At 41.0% G+C, this 19394-nt stretch overlaps 1 protein-coding gene across 2 annotated transcripts in view; it reads right to left on the bottom strand.

Moving 5' to 3' along the window:
• The window catches only part of CTTNBP2NL (CTTNBP2 N-terminal like), a 75339-nt gene extending 66283 nt beyond the window's left edge, over positions 1-9056 (bottom strand). The window contains exon 1 of one of the 2 annotated variants that reach the window (XM_074188440.1): positions 9001-9056. The gene's annotated coding sequence lies outside the window, so the exon portion shown is untranslated. Of the gene's footprint in view, positions 1-8037; positions 8662-9000 lie in introns of those variants that run through there. The other variant, XM_074188441.1, reaches the window with a different exon arrangement.
• Positions 9057-19394: the final 10338 nt, after the last annotated feature.

The following is a 19394-nucleotide window of genomic DNA, read 5'->3' as shown; positions in this document are numbered from 1 at the left end:
TTAACACTACTAAACTTCAAGCTAATCATTTTACTGTCAAAGTAATGTAAAATAACATTTTACAGAATGTGTTGCTTTTTACTACTCAAATCTACATTCACATCTAGTATATAATATGACATAGAACAGTTTTGAATAATTATTTTGAAAGTCATAAATTTCATGACACTTTAAGGGGGATACTTTGAGTAGATTCTAATATCTAATACTGACAGTGTTATTACAAAGAAGGATATAATGGTCCTAAGAAAAAAAATGCCTGTTTACTCAACATTGTCTGTATAGATTTTTGCAATAGTCTTCAAGAGGTACTATGATTAAGTAAATATTCATAAAGATCATTATATTAGTGCTATACCACAGTATTTCAATTCCTATGGAATGTGAACATCAATAGGGTTTCTAGATCTATAGTCAGTCAGAGAGAGGAGGGAAAGCTCACTGACTCCCCTTCAGTGCTCCTAGGGTCATAGAACATTAGAGCTGGAAGGGACTTTTCTTAGAAATTGTCTGCCCAGCTCCATAATTTGATGAATGACAGAAAAGGCTGAATCCTCAGTGTGTTACTTATGCCTCTCCAATCTGGAACTCTGCCCAAAGGGTTATAAAACTGTGCCTACCTTTTGATCCAGCAATATCATTACTGGGTCTATATCCCAAAGAGATCATAAAAAAGGGAAAAGGACCAACATGTACAAAAATAGTTATAGTAGCTCTTTTTGTAGTGACAAAGATTTGGAAATTGAGGAGATGATGCCCTATCAACTACAGAATGGCTGACCAAGTTATGGATTATGAATGGGTGAGCACTAGGTCAGAATGAACAAAGTCTGGAAAAACTTACAAGAACTGATGCTGAGTGAAGTAAGCAGAAACAGGAGAACACTGTACCCATTATGATCAACTGTGATGGACTGAGCTCCTTTCAATAGTTCAGTGACCAAGGGTAAGTCTGAAAGACTTTGGAGGGAAGATGCCATCCATATCCAGAGGGAACCCCCCCCCCCAAACTGTGGAGTCTTAATGCAGACCAAAATATATTATTTTCACTTTTAAAAAACTTGTTTTATGTTCTTTTCTTTTTCTCGTGTTTTTTACCCTTTAGTTCTGATTCTTCTTTCCCCACCTGAGTAATATGGAATATATTAAACAAGATTATACACATATAATCTATATAAGATTATTCACTGTCATATGGAGGAGGGAGGGAAAAGATAGAAGTAAAAAAATATAACTTGAAAGTTTATAAAAAGATGAATGTTGAAAACTTCTCTGCGTGCCATTGAAGAAATAAAATAAAGTAACACTGAAAACTTATGCCCTTCTCTTGTATTGATACTGAAGGGAGTATTTTTGTGTACTTAAGAAGATTGGCTTCAAATGCAGAAAGCAGTAACATTCCCCACTCCTAATCAGGGAAATAAAGCCCTCAAAAACAAATCTATCTACTTAGATATCTGTTTATAGGCTTTACAATAATCTTACTTGAAAGACATCAGACTAGAATACTGGTTAAATTGCTGGAATGATTATTAATGAACCATGGTACTTAGGATAATAAGCATCAATCCTCATTTAAAAATATATATGTTTCTCTCTCTGTGTGTTTATATGTTATATAAATTGCACTATGATTCTCCCCATAACCCATGAAGAAGAAAACCTTGAAGATTTTCCCCATGTTACAAAACTTATAATAGCGGTAGGGCCAGAACTGAAATTCAGTTCTCAACTTCAAATTCAATATTCTTTTCACTACTTGATGTTGTTTGACCTGCCTCAATTCTCAATGATTTTTATAAAGTTTCATTTGTCTTCATGATGCTTAAATGAAATCAGCCTTATATAACTACACCAATTTATTATAATAATTTCAACTGGACTTCTATTTCCTGAATTCAAGACTTTCTGAAATAAGGGTGCTATGATTTGTGAAACATTCTTGTAAGCACATTGAGTTAAATAGAACATGTAAATTGATTTTAGATGCCTTTCATTTCCAGTAAAATGATTCACAGTCCATGATTCTAGAGGCAGTCTGGAATACAAAAGAGTTTCCAATCCTAATACAGGATGAAGTCATTGCTTCCACCAAGCTTTTCATAATAGGGTCCAAGATCCTTTTAAGGCTCAATGCTCCAACCAGTGAAGAAACTCACCTCATAACTATCCAGGAAGTCTAAAAGGTAGTCAAGTATGGAAGGGAAGATCAGCCCCCCCTCTTTATTTGGGGCAAGTGTGGGCAGTAGTATTCCCACTAATCTGGTTCCAGGGCAGTGAAATTCAAGCTCTAGTTCTAAGTAAATTAACAACATTAAAACTACCAATCTAAGTCAAGTGTTTTTTTTTTGGGGGGGGGGATTTGATCTAAAATCCTTCCCACCTTCAATGAAATAATAATCAAGTTATTAATTGTCACCCCCAGCAATGAACTGCTGTTAGAGTGATTGATTTAGAGTCCCCAAATAGAAAAATTACTGCTTCTAAACTGGCCAACTAACCAGAGAACTATAGAGTCTATGTTACTTCAATTATCTTATAAATCCAGTGCTTTCCAAACCAAACCAAATCGAACTGTAGATTAGTGAAATAATTAAATCTTCTATACTGAAGACTATTCTAAACTTTAGTTTTAGCTTGGCTGCTTTGGGTAGTTCGGGGCTTAGAAGGGGGGGGAAGAAGAGGACAAAAGGAAGATGGAGAGGAGAAATCAGCTAGTAAGATTATAGGTTTTAAGAAAGATGGTTGGTAATTAAACCTTTAAAAAATGGACTGGGGTTAAGCTAATATTTATTGAATACTTCTCTAGTCCAAACCCTACCCAAAACACAAATTCCCTTGACAATATCCCCTAAAGTAGTCAACTGTTTGCAGCTTGAAGAACTCTGGGAGTAGGAACTGAAAGTTCTCCCAAGGTAACCCATTCTGTTTTTTAATTAGAGTAAAGTAGAATTAAGAAGTTCCTTCTTATATGAAAAACTTTTCTTCCCTGTAACTTCTACCTAACTGATTCAAAAGGAGAGAGTCTAGTAAATTCCTGTAAAAGACTAGGCATGTCACCCATACAGTGAATTTTCTAATGGTAGACACAAGTTTCAAAAGGATTTTATTTTATCTAGATCACCATATCCATTTTATTACCCTCCAAAAATCCCAACCCAAACCAAAAAACACAAAAACAAACCAAAAAACTACTCAAAAAGCAGGCTTATATAAGGGTAGAGAAGAGTAGTCTTCCTGGGCTCTAGGCAACTTAATGCTGCCAATGATCACACAATTAGACTTTGTATATATAACTACAGACATTTGATATGAGTGCTTTTTTATGCAAATAGTTTTATAATTATAATCATGAGGTTTCTTCAGCCTGTGAGTCTTCATATTTCAGTTTAATCTTTTGTGACCTGTTTATTTTAACAATGTTATGACTTTATTGCCAAAATATTGGGACTTTTGGGGATATTTCCATGGCTTAGGAAAAGATATTTGAAACAGCACTGTCCCAGGAAGTCAGGCAGTATGTTTGCACAAACATATACCTAGATCACCTATGGCTCAAAAACTTCACAAGATATGAGAGAAATGACTACTTTTCTATCATCTTCTGTTTCTTTTACACAGCATTGACATGAAAGTCTTTCAGATGAATTTCTCCAGTTTCTAATCAAGTCACATGTTGAACCTGTAATGCCTGAGAAATAGCTGTGATATTTTTGGAAAAACTATTTTACATTATAGCAAATGCATAACGAATGTTAGAAGAAAAATGTTCTTTATGCCAAATGTCTACTTTTTCTTAAATTTAGAGTCAACATCCCAAAATTTAATTAAACAGTATGCTAACTTCTGGGGATACAAAGAGGCAAATGACAAGGTACTTAAAATCCAATGAGGGAGGTAATAGCCAAATATACTAAAATCAAGATAAATAGGAAATAATTATCAAAAGAATGATGCCAGAAAGCTTCCTGTAGAAGGGGAAATTTTTGAATTTGGGTTTTTTTTTTAAGCATCTGAGTCAAGGATGACCAGATTCACTGATGCTCTATGCTCTAAATGGGAAATGATTGTCTGACTTGATTACAAATGAACAAATATTTCTTGAGTAACTATTATGTTGAAGACATTGTGGTAGGAATTTTGGGAAATAGAAATAAGTATAAGGCAGTTCTTGTTTGACTGCCGAAACCGGTCAAATTATCTGTGATCCTGTTGAGAAGACAAGACATATCTGTATCAATTCAATAAAATATTTTATTAAGGGCTTACCCAATGCAAGGCACTATGCTCAGTGTTTCGATACAAAAATTAAAACCCATACAAATCAGCCCCCACCCTCAACAAAGTTCTGTGGAGCCTTCCCCATTCTTCCAGCTGAAAATTTTCTCTCCTTTGCCTAAATTCAATTCAAAAATCACTTAGAAGGTAAATACTAAATGAAGATCCTGCACTTAATCTTAATCTTCTGTATTAACTCATATACATATCATACCCCTCTCCTAATAACTCTTTGAGGGTAGGACCAGCTGCTGTTTTTCATTCTTGTGTTTCTGGAACTTCCATACACCATTGATATGAAAATCACCAATGATATGAAATAAACCTGTGTGTGTGTGTGTGTGCACGCGCACACACACACACACACACACACAAATAATTATAATACCAGTTTAAAATGATGACATGCATGGGCAGGGTGGGGAGGTGGAGCTGTTGGTTAGGCAAGGCTTCAGATTGTCATTGGAACGAAGTGGGGGAAAGACCCTATTGGGCTGGGCAGGAGAGCAAAAATATATCAGCAAAGTTAAGGAAGAGATAAGGAATTCAATTCATTCAACATTTATTAATCATCCACACCAAGGGAGGCATTGCCTCTGGCAATGAATACCAAAGGGAAAGGGAACAAAACAAAACAACCAAAAACCAAAACCAGTCCCTGCCCTAGAGGCACTTATCTCTACTGGGGAAAGGGGAGGGAGGTATGGGGGTAGAAGAGTACAAAAATTTGTTATGAGGTAAACCAAAAAGGGAGGGCATATTCTTCAGGTTGGCTGAAGCACTCCATAAAAACTGCTAACATTATAGGCCAAGAGCCGCTAAGGGTAAGCCCAAAGAACAAGTGAAGATGAGCAGTAGCTAAGGGTGAGAGGACACTGGGAACATGGATAATGGCCAGATTGTGGGGGGTTCTGAATTCGAGAGTAAAGACTTTAAACTGATCCTGTAAAGCAATGAGACACTACTGAAGGTGTTTGAACAAAGGAATGAAATGATGAAAGCAATGTTTCAGGCAGATTAGTCTGGCAGCTTCCCCTTGCGTGGGGGTGGGTGGGCAGATTTGATAGAGCAGGAGAGGCCACTGAAATAGTTTCTGAGTGATGTGATAAAGCCCTGAACTGGTTCACCTCCTCCCCCCATTCATTATCTCCCTCTCAGGGTTACAGCATGCCTCTGTGGCTCCAACGATGGACCTGGCTATGCCCAAGATTAAGGGTACTTTGAATGAAATCCCAAGCTGGCCACCCATTAAGCAGAGAAGAGACAGCCATCATCTGTTCCTCACACTATGCCTCAGACTGCTTCTCTCATCTCAGATACTTCAAGCTACGGAGTTATTCTTCCCTGTACTCCCTGGGCTCCCAAGCCCCAAACTCAGGTTAATGAAGGTGCTGGGGCTCCAAGAGAACTTCGGAGCTGGAGGAACTGGCCTGAAAATAACCTTTTTCTCAAGCAAAAACTGTCAATTGACAATCTTAAGATGAGGAATTCCTGGGTATTACTTTAGATCTAGCAGAAAAGGGGACAGAGAAAGGGCCTGAATTTACTAAAGATATAAGTAGCTTACCAAGGGCAGTTTGGCCAAGCCTGATGTCTCTGGGTTTCTAACCAAAGAACTGAATAATTAGAACCTAGTTATAAAACTAAGATGTGGGGTTTGCTTGGGAGATGCAAGTAGGAGAAAAGGGTTATGAAGAGTAAGTAGGATGAGATTCCTTCTTTCACAGTGGAAAAGAATTCACTAAATAAAAAACTCTCAAAGACAAAATTACCAAAAAAACAAAACCAAACCTATTAAAACTACTCAGGATCAAATGTCTTACAGTTGATCCCCTTTTAGGATCCTTATAAGATATAATATAGAATGCACACATATGGAAGATGTTCCTCATCTTTCCTTTATCTTAGCTTATTTTCACTGATATATGTATGTAAAAAAGCAAGTGAGTCATTTTCCTATTAGTTTTTAATTCTCATCTTTTCTATAAGGGCTGGAATATTTATAGTTAACCCCTACATTATCTAACTTTAATTCATTTGCAAACTTGCAAAAAAGTCATTTTTAATGTGGGATGCTTTGAACTGGAACCTTTCCAGTTAGCATCAGATCGTCAGGAAACAGGAACAAATGTGCTTTAAAAACAGACTGTCAAGTCATTTCTGGGGTCAGCTTCCACAGATAATTCTATTTCCCTTTAGAAATAAATCTATGTCCTTGTCCAATGCCACAGTCACCCACCACGTAATGAGAAGAGTTATTCAGGCTTGACTCAGAACACCCAAGATTTTCACAGACTGAATTCCAATTCTGCTCTGCAAATTAACTGGCAGTATTACAAACTTGATTCAGTCAACACACAAGCTCATTGTAAGCAGAACATGTCAGAACTTCTGTGATTAGCTTGAATGAACTAAGAGTCTATTCTAGTCAGAAATCTAACCACTATTCCATGAACAGCCTTCAGGCACCAGGGTCATCTATGAAAGTGTGAGAACCAATCTGAAGGGAAGGAAGGGAGGGAGGAAGGAAGAAGAAGGAGGGAGGAGGAAAGAACTATAAAACTTGATAAAAGTCAAATATACAGGAACCATTCTTAAGTAATGAAATAGAAGCAGACATTCAATGTCTGAAATACTTTTCTAAACTCCTATTCACTTCAGATTCTTAGAAAAGTGAAAGAAAACCCTGAAATGACTAGCACTGATTATATCTTTAGTCCTGCCCAGGTTCTGAGGTGTAATTACATTCAGTTTAACAAAGAGAGAGAGAGAGAGAGAGAGAGAGAGAGAGAAGCAAAAAATGTTTTCATGGATATATTTCACTCCTGGGGTGGTGAGTAGAAGGTTGAATGCCTTCCTTCAGGCACCAGATAAGGAAAGTTAAAAGGAAATGTTGGGTAAAAAGAGGAGTGACTTGTTTAGAGTATCAAGATAGACCTAGTCTTATCAAAGAGTTATCTTTATAGGTCTACATCAAGGTGACAGCTTCACAATCTTTCTCAGAGATTAACAAGACCAAACAGGTGGTGTAATGATGACCAAGACAAGCAAAATGTCAGTGTTTTAGGTTTTTTTTTTATACTATCAAAGAATACAATAGCCTGAAGGGCCTTGACATTTAATTTCTTTCGTTTTATGTTTATTAATTTAATTTTCTGTTTTGCATCTTGATGAGTCCATTCCTTTTTAGTTTTTGTAATTCTGGATAAGAGGCTATGTTTAAATATTTCCATTTTCTTCTCTGTGAACACAGCCTACAACTCCCCAAGCGCTTCCAACCAGCCTCAGTTCTTTGTTGGTCTTTGTAATGAATTCTAGGAAGGATCTTTTAAAAAGATCTCTGTAGAAGAACTGAAGGTCCCAGATTTACAATTCAAAAATCAATACCCATGGGAAGTTCAAAATAAACTTTGCAATTGGAATTGCTTTTTTCAATATCTCCAAATCTTTGCAAAGTTGACTGTGTAACTCGGGCCCAGTCATTTAATTTCTCTCAGTTTCCTCATCTATAATAACAGTGCCTGCTTCACCAGGTTTCAGTGAGGGTCAAAAAAGACAACAACTGTAAAGTGTTTTGCCAATCTTTGTGAAACTTCTAGGTATTATTATTATCATTAACATGTTTGTTCAGTTGTATCTGACATTCCATGACCCCATTTGGAGTTTTCTTGGCAAAGATACTGGAGTGCTTTGCCATTTCCCTTCCCAGATCATTTTACAAATGAAGAAACTAAGGCAGACAAAGGTTAAGTGACTTACCCAGGGGCACACAGCTAGTAAACAGCTGAGGCAGGGGAGTTAAATTCAGGTCTTCATGACTCCAGATTTAATGTTCTATCACCTCCTGCATTCTAGCAGTCCCAATATTAAAACAAAGTAGGTACTTAATGATACATACTGACTTGCAAGTAAGTTATAGTTAATATTTGCTGCAGACGGACACCTTCTGTGACACCAGTTCTAAGCACTTTTTCACAATTCACACCACTCCAACATTACACCAGTATCGAGGCTGACTTACAAGAGAGAATTAAGGAAGTCATGTTAAAAAAGTAAAGATGACTCTTTTCATGGGACAAGTGTTGCCTCCTGGGATGTCTACTGATACATGATTTGCATTCATGCAAATGTAGATTCGGTTTTTTTTTTCTTTTTTACAGAAGATCCCAGATTGAGTCCTGTCTCCGCCTTACTTTATTGGGGGGTCTCTGTTAAATGAGGGGTCTCTCTAAGGATCTCCCCACGGCTCTCTGGCCACCCTGCCTCAGTTTCCCCCAGTGTGACAGGCTGCTAATACTGCCCTCTCCCAGGCCTCCGCGGGGATCGGTATGTGCCCGCTGCCCAGTGCCCAATGGCAAGGAGGGCGCCCCTCCTCCACCTGTGCCCGCTCGGGCTGCCCTTCGGCTGGGGCAGCGGGGGCCCGGCCCCCCGCCGCTAAGTCGGGCCCCGGCGCCTTTTGTTCGGGCGGCGGGGGGTCCCCGTGACATTGCCGGGGCGCGGAGGGGGCGTGGCGCGGGCCCGCCGGGCAGGTGCGGGGGGAGGGGTCCTGCGGCTGGACGCGGCTGGGGGCCCGGGGGCCCCTCCGGGCGGGGGCGCCGCCTCCTCGGGAACGGGGGCGCGGGCGGGCGCCGCCCCCTCGGGGCCGGGTGCTGGGGCGGCGGGGGCGCGGCCGGCGGTGCCCTCCCCTCCCCCCAGGCCGAGCCCCGGCCCCGCGGCTCCTACCTCTCCCCGGCGCTCCGGGCTCCGCTCCCCGCCGCCGCCGCCGCCGCCGCCTCCCGCTCCCCATCCACAGCCCGGGCCGCCGCCGCCGCCGCCGCCTCCCCCGCCGGTCCCGGCCTCGACAGCTCCCCGGGCCAATCGGCGCCTCGGCCTGGCGGCCCGTGGACCAATCGGCGCCGGGGGGAGGCGGGGCTCCTCCGGCGTCGCCCAGGCTCCTCCCGGGGCCCCAAGATCCCTTTTGTTTGGGGAGAGCCGGGCTGGACCGAGGCGCGTCACTTCCGGCGGGAAGAGCCCGCCCCCGGCCCGGCGCCGCGGCGCTCCCGAGCCGCGCGAGGACGTGGCGGCGCGCCCGGGCCCGGGGTCGCCCTCGCCCGCCCGCTGCGCCTCCCGGCGGGCGCCCGCTCTGTCCCGGGCCGCCCGCGGGGGGCCTGGAGCTCCACCGGGAGCCGGGGCGGGGCCCTCGGGCCGGGCGGGAGCAGGGGGAAGATCCACGGAGCCTGGGGGTGCCCGGGGGGGGGTGCGAGCGGCCGCGCCCCCCCAGGCGGAAGCACGTGCAGGCAGGCACGTGGCACGTGCGGAATGGGAAGCAGGAAGACCCGAGCGCCCTGGGCCCTCACCCCGCATCCAGCACCCTGCCCACGTGGCCACTGGGCCCAGATGGCTCTGGGGCATTCAGCTCGGCACCCCCGCATTCAAACCCAATTCACCGCCTGTCCTGGCATCCTTGATGGCACGGTCTTCAAAAATGGACAAATACCAGTATCATCATTATCTCTTCATATTTTCCATAAGGCTGGCATTAAAGATTTCATCAAGTATATTGTTAAAACCTGGACTAGCTGTAGAGAACTATAAAGCTTCGAGAGCCCACCATCATGATTGTCTTTGGTCTAAGAGAGATGGCCAGGTGACCATGTGTAATTAGTTATTATCTTTTCATACTTTCCATAAGACTGTATTAAAGATTCCATCAAGCATTTTGCTAAAATCTGGACAAGCTATAGTTATAGAGAACTATATAGCTTTGAGAACAACACCTGGGAGCCCACCAGCATGATTGTCTTTGGTCTAAGACAGATGGCCAGATGACTATCTTTAATTAGTAAAATACAGGTCTTCTTACTAAAATGATCAGATTACCCAGAAACTGCCTCTTGAACCTTTTTAATTGTCCCAATATGGAGCTCAATCTAATGGGTGACAACATGCAAACACTGTAAAAAGAAAAGTATACATGGCTACACACACAGATTTGTGTATATATCCTTAACTGGTGATAAATAGGAATTAACCAATAAAGGGATGATACTAAAATTAAAGAGATTGAGAAAGGCTTCCTGTAGAAGGTGGAATTTGAGCTGTAACTTGAAGGAAGTCAGCAGAAATGACAAGGAGAAGCATTCCAGACATGGGGAATAGCCAGCAAAAATGCTTAGAGCTAAAGGGATGGAGTGTCTCTTGGAAGAACAGCAAGGAGAGTAGTCATTGGAATGGACAAATTTGTGTGTGTGTGTGTGTGTGTGTGTGTGTGTGTGTGAGGATTTTATCTTTAATCCTGGAAGTGGTTAGGGAACCACTAGTATTAATTTAGTAAGAGGGCAGGATGGTTGGAATTGTATTTTACAAAATTCACTTTAGTGGATGAATGGAGGATGGTGGAAAGAGACTTGAGGTAGCGCTCTACTGCCAGCACTATACTGCATCAGTTGGGGACTAGATAAAGAAGTGAATAAGAGAGCCTGGTGTCAGAAAGATGCCTCTTCCTGATTTCAAATCTGACTGCAGCTACTTATTAGCTGTGTGACCCTGGACAAATCACCTAACCTTGTTTGACTCAGTTTCTTCATCTGTAAAATGAGCTGGAGATAAATCCAGTGTCTTTGCCAAGAAAATCCCAAAAGGTATCATGAAGAATCAGACATGACTGAAAATGACTGAACAACGTGAGAGAAGGGGGTGAATTGAAGAGATGTTGCAAAGGTAAAATTGAAAGACCTTGGCAACAGAATGGACATGGTGGGGAGAGGGGAACATGAAACATAATGAAGAATCCAGGATGACTCCTAGTTTCTTCACTTTTAAAATGAGAGAATTGGGTCAGATGATCTGGTGTTGTCCTTTCTAGCTTCCATTTCTACTTATGATAAATTTATATACCTTGAACTCTGCCTCTCCCAAACTTTGACTCTTCCTCCTATCTTTATGTGGAAGGATCTGTAGGTCAAAAGGACCTTAGATATCCTCTAAAATCTAATCCTTCTTCCATAGTATCAGCCATTCAATACTTCAAGACACTTAGCTAGGCAAATGTTTCTTTCTCCCTTTTTTATGGACTGCTGAAGCACGACCCTTGCTAGTGCTTGGATTGATTGTTCTCCTTAATTGAAAAAAATCATGACATCAAGTGAATGATAACATGACATGTGCACTATGTTGATTAAAGTGAGAATGTTGTACAAAGATATCCTCACTGCTTCTTCCAGAGTCATCTATTCCCTGTAGTTTGCTAGTTTAGGAAACAGGATTACTGGTGATGGCCTGGATACAGGAGGTCTTGACCATTTAGATGTGGTCTTTCCCATGTTAGGGTGTTGCATGATGTTGCAAGAACAGAAAACTAACATTGAGTGATGGAAGAAAGATGCCTTGAGTAAGATTGCTTTTGTGAGCACAATGGAAGTCAGTCTCAGGAGGAAGATTGCACCATTGTATCTGTTTCACCTGTCTATGCTATTGATCACAAGAGGAACCTGTTAAGAAAGTATAGTTTAAGCATAATAGGACTACATAGAAAAAACTAAGCACGACAGCCAATTAGCCAATTTGTGGTCCCTTTTATATACAAAGCACAAAAAAAATTCATTCACCAGTTGTCTAATTCTTGGATACTTCTGGATGCATTATAATTGGTAAGGAAAGAATGTAAGAATGAGAAACTATTCTTTTTTATCCTTTAGTCTGCTATTTGCATCCTGGTTTGAGGGTCCAGGGATGGTGCTGGAACTAATGACTCCCATCTGTGCAAGGGCCTGCTAGAAATATAAAAATGAACATTATGAATCCTGCCTTCAATGAGTCTAGAGTTTAGTAGAAAAAAGGGAGGAAGCAGATAATTGAAATGTTCAAATACAGGTTGTTCCAAAGGTTTTAGTGCTGTTTTATGTTTTTAAAACTTAAAAGACTTTGGGGACACCTTATATAGGCAGATCTAGGTACTTGTATACATATAGTGCCACAAATAGTTCCATTTCCGTCTCCTCCCATTTGCTTTGCAATGTAATAAGGAAGTGCCTCATCCCTTCACAATGGGGAGAAGCCCTGGCTATTTTCTGCCTATTCCTGAATCACCAGGAGAACTAGCCTGGTGAATCAGCCTTCCCTCCCCACACTCTTTGCTGTTGATCTCTCTCCACCCAACCTTTGCTCCACTGTAGGGGTGAATGGGAGTTTCTGTTCTGTGGCATGCTTCCTTTGTAGCAATAAAATCTTCCCAGACTTCCATTGCATTCCCTTCCTGTGCCCTCCAGTACTTGTGTGGGAGAACCCAACATGAATGATATCAAGTCTGTTTAGTGTTTTCTGCTTACTGGTCCTTTTAATTTGTCTCTCCAGGGGATAGTGAGTAAGTAGGGATAGTACACTCCATCGTAAGTAACCAGGTCTACGATTGGCAGAGCCCAGGTTTTAAATTCTTGGGTGGGTGGGTGGAATAAAAAATAAGTAGAAAGCACTTGGGCCCTTAGGAAACATCTAGTCTTATGAGAATAATGTGAACCTATGTGAACCTACAAAATAACTTTGTAAAGAAATTTAGAAACAAAAGTAAATGAGCACATGTAGCATAAACAGATAGCATAATAACACCTTAAACCAGGTGACTTACCTTTTTAAGAGTATTTTTATATCTATTTCTTTTAGATTTACAAATTACAAAACTTAAAAAAACCTTATAAATTGACTCTAATCCTTAACTTGGTAGAGTGGGGAAAAAATCCTTTTTGAAGGTTCAAGTACTGGTTTTTCTACTTAACTTGGATAAGTCTCTATTTTTTTTTTTAAAAGGAGAGGAGAATCTCTAAGGTCACTTCCAGCTCTAAATCAATTATCAATCAACAAACATTTATTATGTACAAAACTATACTGGTGCCTTCCCTTTCATGATTATCTCCAATCTCTCTCTCTCTCTCTCTCTCTCTCTCTCTCTCTCTCTCTCTCTCTCTCTCTCTCTCGTAGAAAACAGGAGAAACAAGATACATAGATAGCCTTGAGAATAGGAGCTGGTTTTGGTCTTTCTTCCTACCCCCAGTATTTTTAGCACAGTGTCTAGCATATAATAGTTACTTAATGAATACTGCTCAACTGATAGACTTGTGAACAATCCAAGAGATAGTATGGATGCCATTATTATCTTTTCCCAGTCAAGAAACAACAGGCTAAAGAGTTTAATTCACTTGACCAAGGTCAGAAAACTCATAGGAATGAGGATTTGAATTCAGTTCTTTTGGCTTCATGTCAAGTCTACCACAGACCTAAGAGACTTACTGTGGTTTCAGTCTATCAATCAGGGAGAATTTAGTGCTTTATAAATCACCACATTTGATACAAAACCCTGAGAAGTAAGTGATATCATTATCCCCATCATACAATGGAAATACAACCACCAAGAAAGTTAAGTGATTTGCACAAGGTCACACAATGAGCTACTTATCTGAGGTCACATTTGAACTCAGGTCTTTCTGAATTTTGGTTCAGTTTTATCCATGAGGCCACTTAACTGCCTCATGTGAGCTAAGAGTCATGATACCTGCATTCTAGTACTGATTCTGTTTGACCTTATGTAACAGAACTTCTTTGGATCTTTTTTTCATCTGATCAATACTAATCATTTATCCAGCAAGTATTTATTGTCTACTAATGTGCCAGCCATTGCTCCAAGAGCTAGAAACACAAAGAGTAAATAATCTCACATAGAAGGAACTTACATTTTATAGGAAAACATTCTATGTACACACAAATAAATACAGGAAATTAGCACATGGTATTATGGGGAAGGGTATTAGGTGCTGGGGCAGGGTGTGGTAGGAGTAGATTAAGAAAGTCCTCCTGGGGTGGCTAGGTGGTGTAGTGGACAAAGCACCTGCCCCAGGAGTCAGGAGTACCTGGGTTCAAATCCAGTCTCTTAATTATCCAGACACTTAATTACCTAGCTGTGTGGCCTTGGGCAAGCCACTTAACCCCGTTTGCCTTGCAAAAACCTAAAGAAAGGAAAAAAAGTCCTAACTGGGAAGTAGATTTTTGAACTGAGCTTCGAAGAGCAATAGAGGTAAGAAAAGCTAAAGTTCCCTCATCTGGGAAGCAAACTGTGCAAAGGCCCAAAGATGGGGATGTAATGATTTTTGGGAAGAAAAGCAAAAAGATTCCTTTGGCTAAATCAGAGATAGCATGAAGGGGAGTAAAATAAGATAAGCCATGGAAGTTTTATTAAAGTCAGAATATGAAAGACGGAGGATCCCAGAGATAGTAGGGAAGCACAGATAGACCTTTGCTATGAAATGTCATTGGCAAGCTGTATGGAAGATGAAGAATTGAGAACAAGAGGGACATGAAGCAAGAGGCAGTTAGGAATCTAACTTAAGGAACTGAACCATATGATCATGAAGGTCCTTTCCATTATCTTTGCTATATAATTTGCCTGTCTTTCCCACAATATGGAGGTCTATAACTGGTGCTCAATAAATACTTGTCTAATTGATTACCTGGAAGACCAAAGCTAAAAAGGGAAGAGGCGTATTCCTAGAATAGGTGTGAGATTGGAACTAGCTTTAGAAGGAAGGGGAGAGGCTTAACTGAAAGTCTAGGAAGGGGAGAGGACCTAGCCTGAAAGATTATGAGGTTGACAGCTGGGTGGCTAATTCAGCCTAATATGTTCCAAGAACTTCTAGGGAGAGGCATGTGTGGCATGTTTGTGTGTTGTGTGTGTGTGTGTGTGTGTGTGTGTGTGTGTGTGTGTGTGTGTGTGTGTGATGAATAACACTCTGGTCTCATAAATTAATCTGGAGTGGATGTTATTTATCTTTTCCCACTTGGTCTCACATTTTACTTAAGTCATTCTCTCCTCCAGAAATATCATTTTCCTACAATGAGATTCTTCAGAGAATTAGGCAGCTAGGTGGCACAGTGGATAGAGTATGGGGTCTTGAGTTAGGGAGATGTCATTTTAAAAGTATCCTCAGACACTTATTAGCTGTGTGACCCTGGGCAAGTCTCTTAACCTTGTTTGCCTCAGTTTCCTCATCTATAAAATGAGTTGGAGAAGAATATGGCAAATCACTTCAGTATCTTTGCCAAGAAGACCCCTAAATAGGGACGAGAGGAATTGGGCATGACTGAAAGGACTGAACAACATGGAGTAGAGCCAACCTCAGGTTCCTCTTGTCCTGGGAACAGTAGGATCTCTCTCGGTGGTAGGACACAGAGAGTGCATGCTTGGTCGCTGAGCAAGGTGACTGACTGAACACATTCTTGCGGAATGGAACAGTCTCTAGTTCAGTGGTTTCTATTTGCATGGGCCTCCTCCTCCCCCTTGTGCTGAAGAGCGAACACTGCATTTTCCCCACATCCAGACCAGTCTTAAGTTTGTTCTCTACCACGGATTTGTTTAATTTCCCCTTTAGTTTAGTTTATGCTGGGAGTAGGACTTTCTGCAGGCATCATATACTCACAACCCAACCAAGCTGGCCGGAGGCACTGCTCCCTTGGTCCCTTCCGGCCTGTCTGGGATGACTATGACATAATTAAAAGGCATTTGGGTCAGGAAGGAGTCTAGATGGTTCTTGTGTGGGAGGATGTCTTTTGTCTGGTTTCAAGGGATTGTGAAATCAAGGACAATTTCTTCTGTCTCATTAACCCTCACATAGAATTTAGTAATTTTTTTTGGGTGGGGGAAAAGGAAGAGAGAAAGGGAAGGAGTTGATGGCTTCAGACCAAGTATGAAATAAACAGAAACTTCTTCTAGCATTGAGAACAACAGAGAGCCCTTACTGACATTTATTGCTATGTGACCATTTAGACTCACTAGGCCTTAGTTTTTTTCATCTATAAAATGGGTATAAGCATACTTGTATTACCTAACTCACACGGTGGTTATGGGGAAAGCCTAAAGTGTTAAGGGTGGGGGAGGCTCATTTTAGATTCATTTCGAAATTATAATTAGGAATTTTAGTACCTAATTCAGAAATTGGGAAGTGAAGATGAAGCCTTTCTGAATTTCATCTGAGATCAGCTAGATCTCATTATTGATTCTGATGCATTCTACCTGTGACTTTAAACTCCTCATCCCCCACCCACAGAAACCTTAGATTATGACCCTGTAAATTCCTAAACTTTGATAGATTAGTTTTTAACCTTATCTTGCTTGGAAGCAGGTCTCCCCATGTAGTCTAGAACTCCACATCACTTCCTGGATATATTCCAACCAGCCTACTCCACACTTTCCAGCTCCCTTTTGTATTCCCCCAGTTGAAAGTAAGTTCTTGAGGATAGGAAAAGTCCTACTTTCTTAGATTTGTGTCTCTAGTCCTTAGCAAGACACCTGACACATATGTTGAATTGGTTCTTTTTCTTGTCAAAGATACTGGAATGGTTTGCCATTTCCTTTTTTCAGGTGAGGAAACTGAGGAAAACTGGGTTAAGTGACTTGCCTAGTGACATTTAGCTTGTAAATGTCTAAGGCTGCATTTGAACTCAGGAAGGTGAATCTTTTTGACTCCAGGATGACAACTGTGTTCACTTTAACAACTGCCCTACTGGCACATAATAAACCCTTAATAAATGCTTTATTGTTATCATCATCATCACCACCACCACCACCATCATCATCATCATTATCTGATATGGGAGACCTTCCCTGTTTATGGATGGTACCCAATACTTTTTGATTTGTAAGAAAAGCCCACTTTACCTCACTATATTAGTGGAAGGAAGCTCTCTCTCTCTCTCTCTCTCTCTCTCTCTCTCCTCCTCCTCCTGCTCCTCCTCCTCCTCCTCCTCCTCTTCCTCCTTCCCCCTGCCATGGCAGTATCCTAGGGTGAAAAACCATCTTCGTTATGGCAATGATATTGTTCTAGTCATGACTGCCTGGTCAAGCATATAATTTTATTGTAGGACTGGTTGGCATGGGGAGAGAGGAAAAACTAACCAGAGTAGAAAACTCCCCCAAAGAAGCTGAAACAAATTTCCAGGTTGTTAAAGTCCCTGGATCCTGGCATCTCATTATTTGCAAGAACCTTCTAGATCAAACAGATCATGCAGAACAAACAATACAAAAAATTTCTTCCATAATATATCCAGCAAATGACCACTCAACTGTTGCTCAAAGTTTTCCAGAAAGAGAGAGCCTACTGCTTCTTAAAGCAGCCCACCTCACCTTTTGGATAACTGTTAGGCAGTTTTTCCTTCAATAAAACTTATCTCTTCCCAGCATCCACACATTTTTCAAGTTCTGCCTTTTGGGGCCAAGCAAAACAAATCAGTTCCCATTTCACATGACAGCCTTTCAAATACTTGAGGATAGATATCAGGTTACCCAACACAAATGTTCTCCTTTCCAAACTAAATAGCCTCAGATCCTTCAGCTGATCATTACATGGCATGGACTCAAGGCCCTCCATCAATCTGGTCATCTTTCCTAAGACATTTTCTAGCTCATTAAAGTCATTCCAAAGTGTGATGAACAGGTCTGAACAAAATATATATCTGGGACCATCATCTCCTTATTCCTGGAGGTAATGCCTTTTAAAAATATAGCCCCAAACAAATGAACTTTTTGGCAGTCATATCACACTTCACTTGTATTTAGTCCAAAGTTTTAAGATATTATAGCTCCCTTTCCACTATTAGAAGAGTACTTATTAAAATACCCCAGGATCTTGTAGAAATTCTTCATAGTTCATGGGTAGTGGTGGCGAAGAATTGATACCTTTTCCCTTTTCATTGTAGCCTTGGGAATAACCAAGGTAAACACTTTCAAATGGAAAATCTAGATGAGCTGGTTAGTCGTTAAAATTACTGGACTGAGGTCCTCTATCTTAATCTCAAGTATAACCAGTCTCTCTGTAGGTTGAGAGGCTAGGAAAAGGTATATGTGAACTCTAATGATTTTGTACTTACTTGCAAGGGGTCATCAAAGGTCAGCTTTTAACACCTCGTTTCTCATTTATTTTTTTCCTTTCCTTTAGTTGCCTTTATTCTCATGTGGCCTTTTTTCTCTGAGCAGGTGTAGTGATTATGATCAAGTGCCTTAACCTCAGGTAACCTTACCCTGTTTCTTCATCTCTAAAATGGTCATAATAAAACCTGTAATACCTACCTCAAGGGTAATTGTTAAGTTCAAGTGAGATAATATGTGAAAAAAGTCCAACAAATCTCACATCACTATATTAACATTAGTGAATGTTACTAAAATTACTACTGCCAAGAGGGTAGCCCCTGAAGGTGGACCCATTTTCTTCCCCGACTCCCAACTCAATCTGGCCCTGCAGGGCAAACAATGGTCAGGTGATGGTGCCAGAGACTGAATTCTTGCTCTGCCAGTCTGCCCCACAGTCTCGAATTGATGAAAGCCAATTATATGTTTCTCCTGCTCTGTTATTATAGCTGAAGTAGCCACACAGCTTGCTGAATGGATCATTGTTGCTCACAAAAGGAATGAAATATTTGTAGGGAAAGATAACGGCCTGATTATAGCTACACTGTCATTTCTAGGCAGTTTCCCTGTAAATGGCCCTTGGAGGGAGACTGATATTAGCATCTTTCCTCCTCTTCATATAAAGTACTGTGACTATTTGAACCAACTTGAATGACCTTCAAGTATGATCAAGGAAGCAAGACATTGGTGGTTCCACATTCTGGACTTCCTGTAATAGACCCTTGACTTCAGCCTTACAACTGTGAACTTCTGCCCCAAACCTCAAATCCTAGTGGTAATATTTAATATTGCTTATTACTGTAGGAAGAAGTTCATGCCTTTGTTTACTTAATTGTGATTGGGAAAGATATAGTCCTCTGGTGATGATGATCTTTATACTCTGGAAGAGGACCATGGCACCAGGGAAGTGATATCATGACATGCACATGAATTGGATTTGAGTGAGGGAGTACAGTGCTAAAGTCAACAGTCCCACTTTTTCCTCTAGAACCATCTGGGTCCAGTGGTCAAATATGAATCAGGATGACTGGAGACGGCTTGGATGCAAAGTAATTAACCCGGGTTAAGTGACTTGCCCAAAGTCACACAGATCGTAAGTGTTAAATGTCTGGGTCACATTTGAACTCAGGTTCTCCTGACTCCAGGACAGGTGCTTTAGCACCACCTAGCTGTCTTATAATCTTCTATAGGA

Source organism: Macrotis lagotis, chromosome 5 (genome assembly GCF_037893015.1).
Source record: "Macrotis lagotis isolate mMagLag1 chromosome 5, bilby.v1.9.chrom.fasta, whole genome shotgun sequence".
Taxonomy (NCBI): Eukaryota; Metazoa; Chordata; class Mammalia; order Peramelemorphia; family Peramelidae; genus Macrotis; species Macrotis lagotis.
The sequence above is the reverse complement of the archived record's forward strand: the minus strand, read 5'-3'. Positions and strand labels throughout refer to the sequence as shown.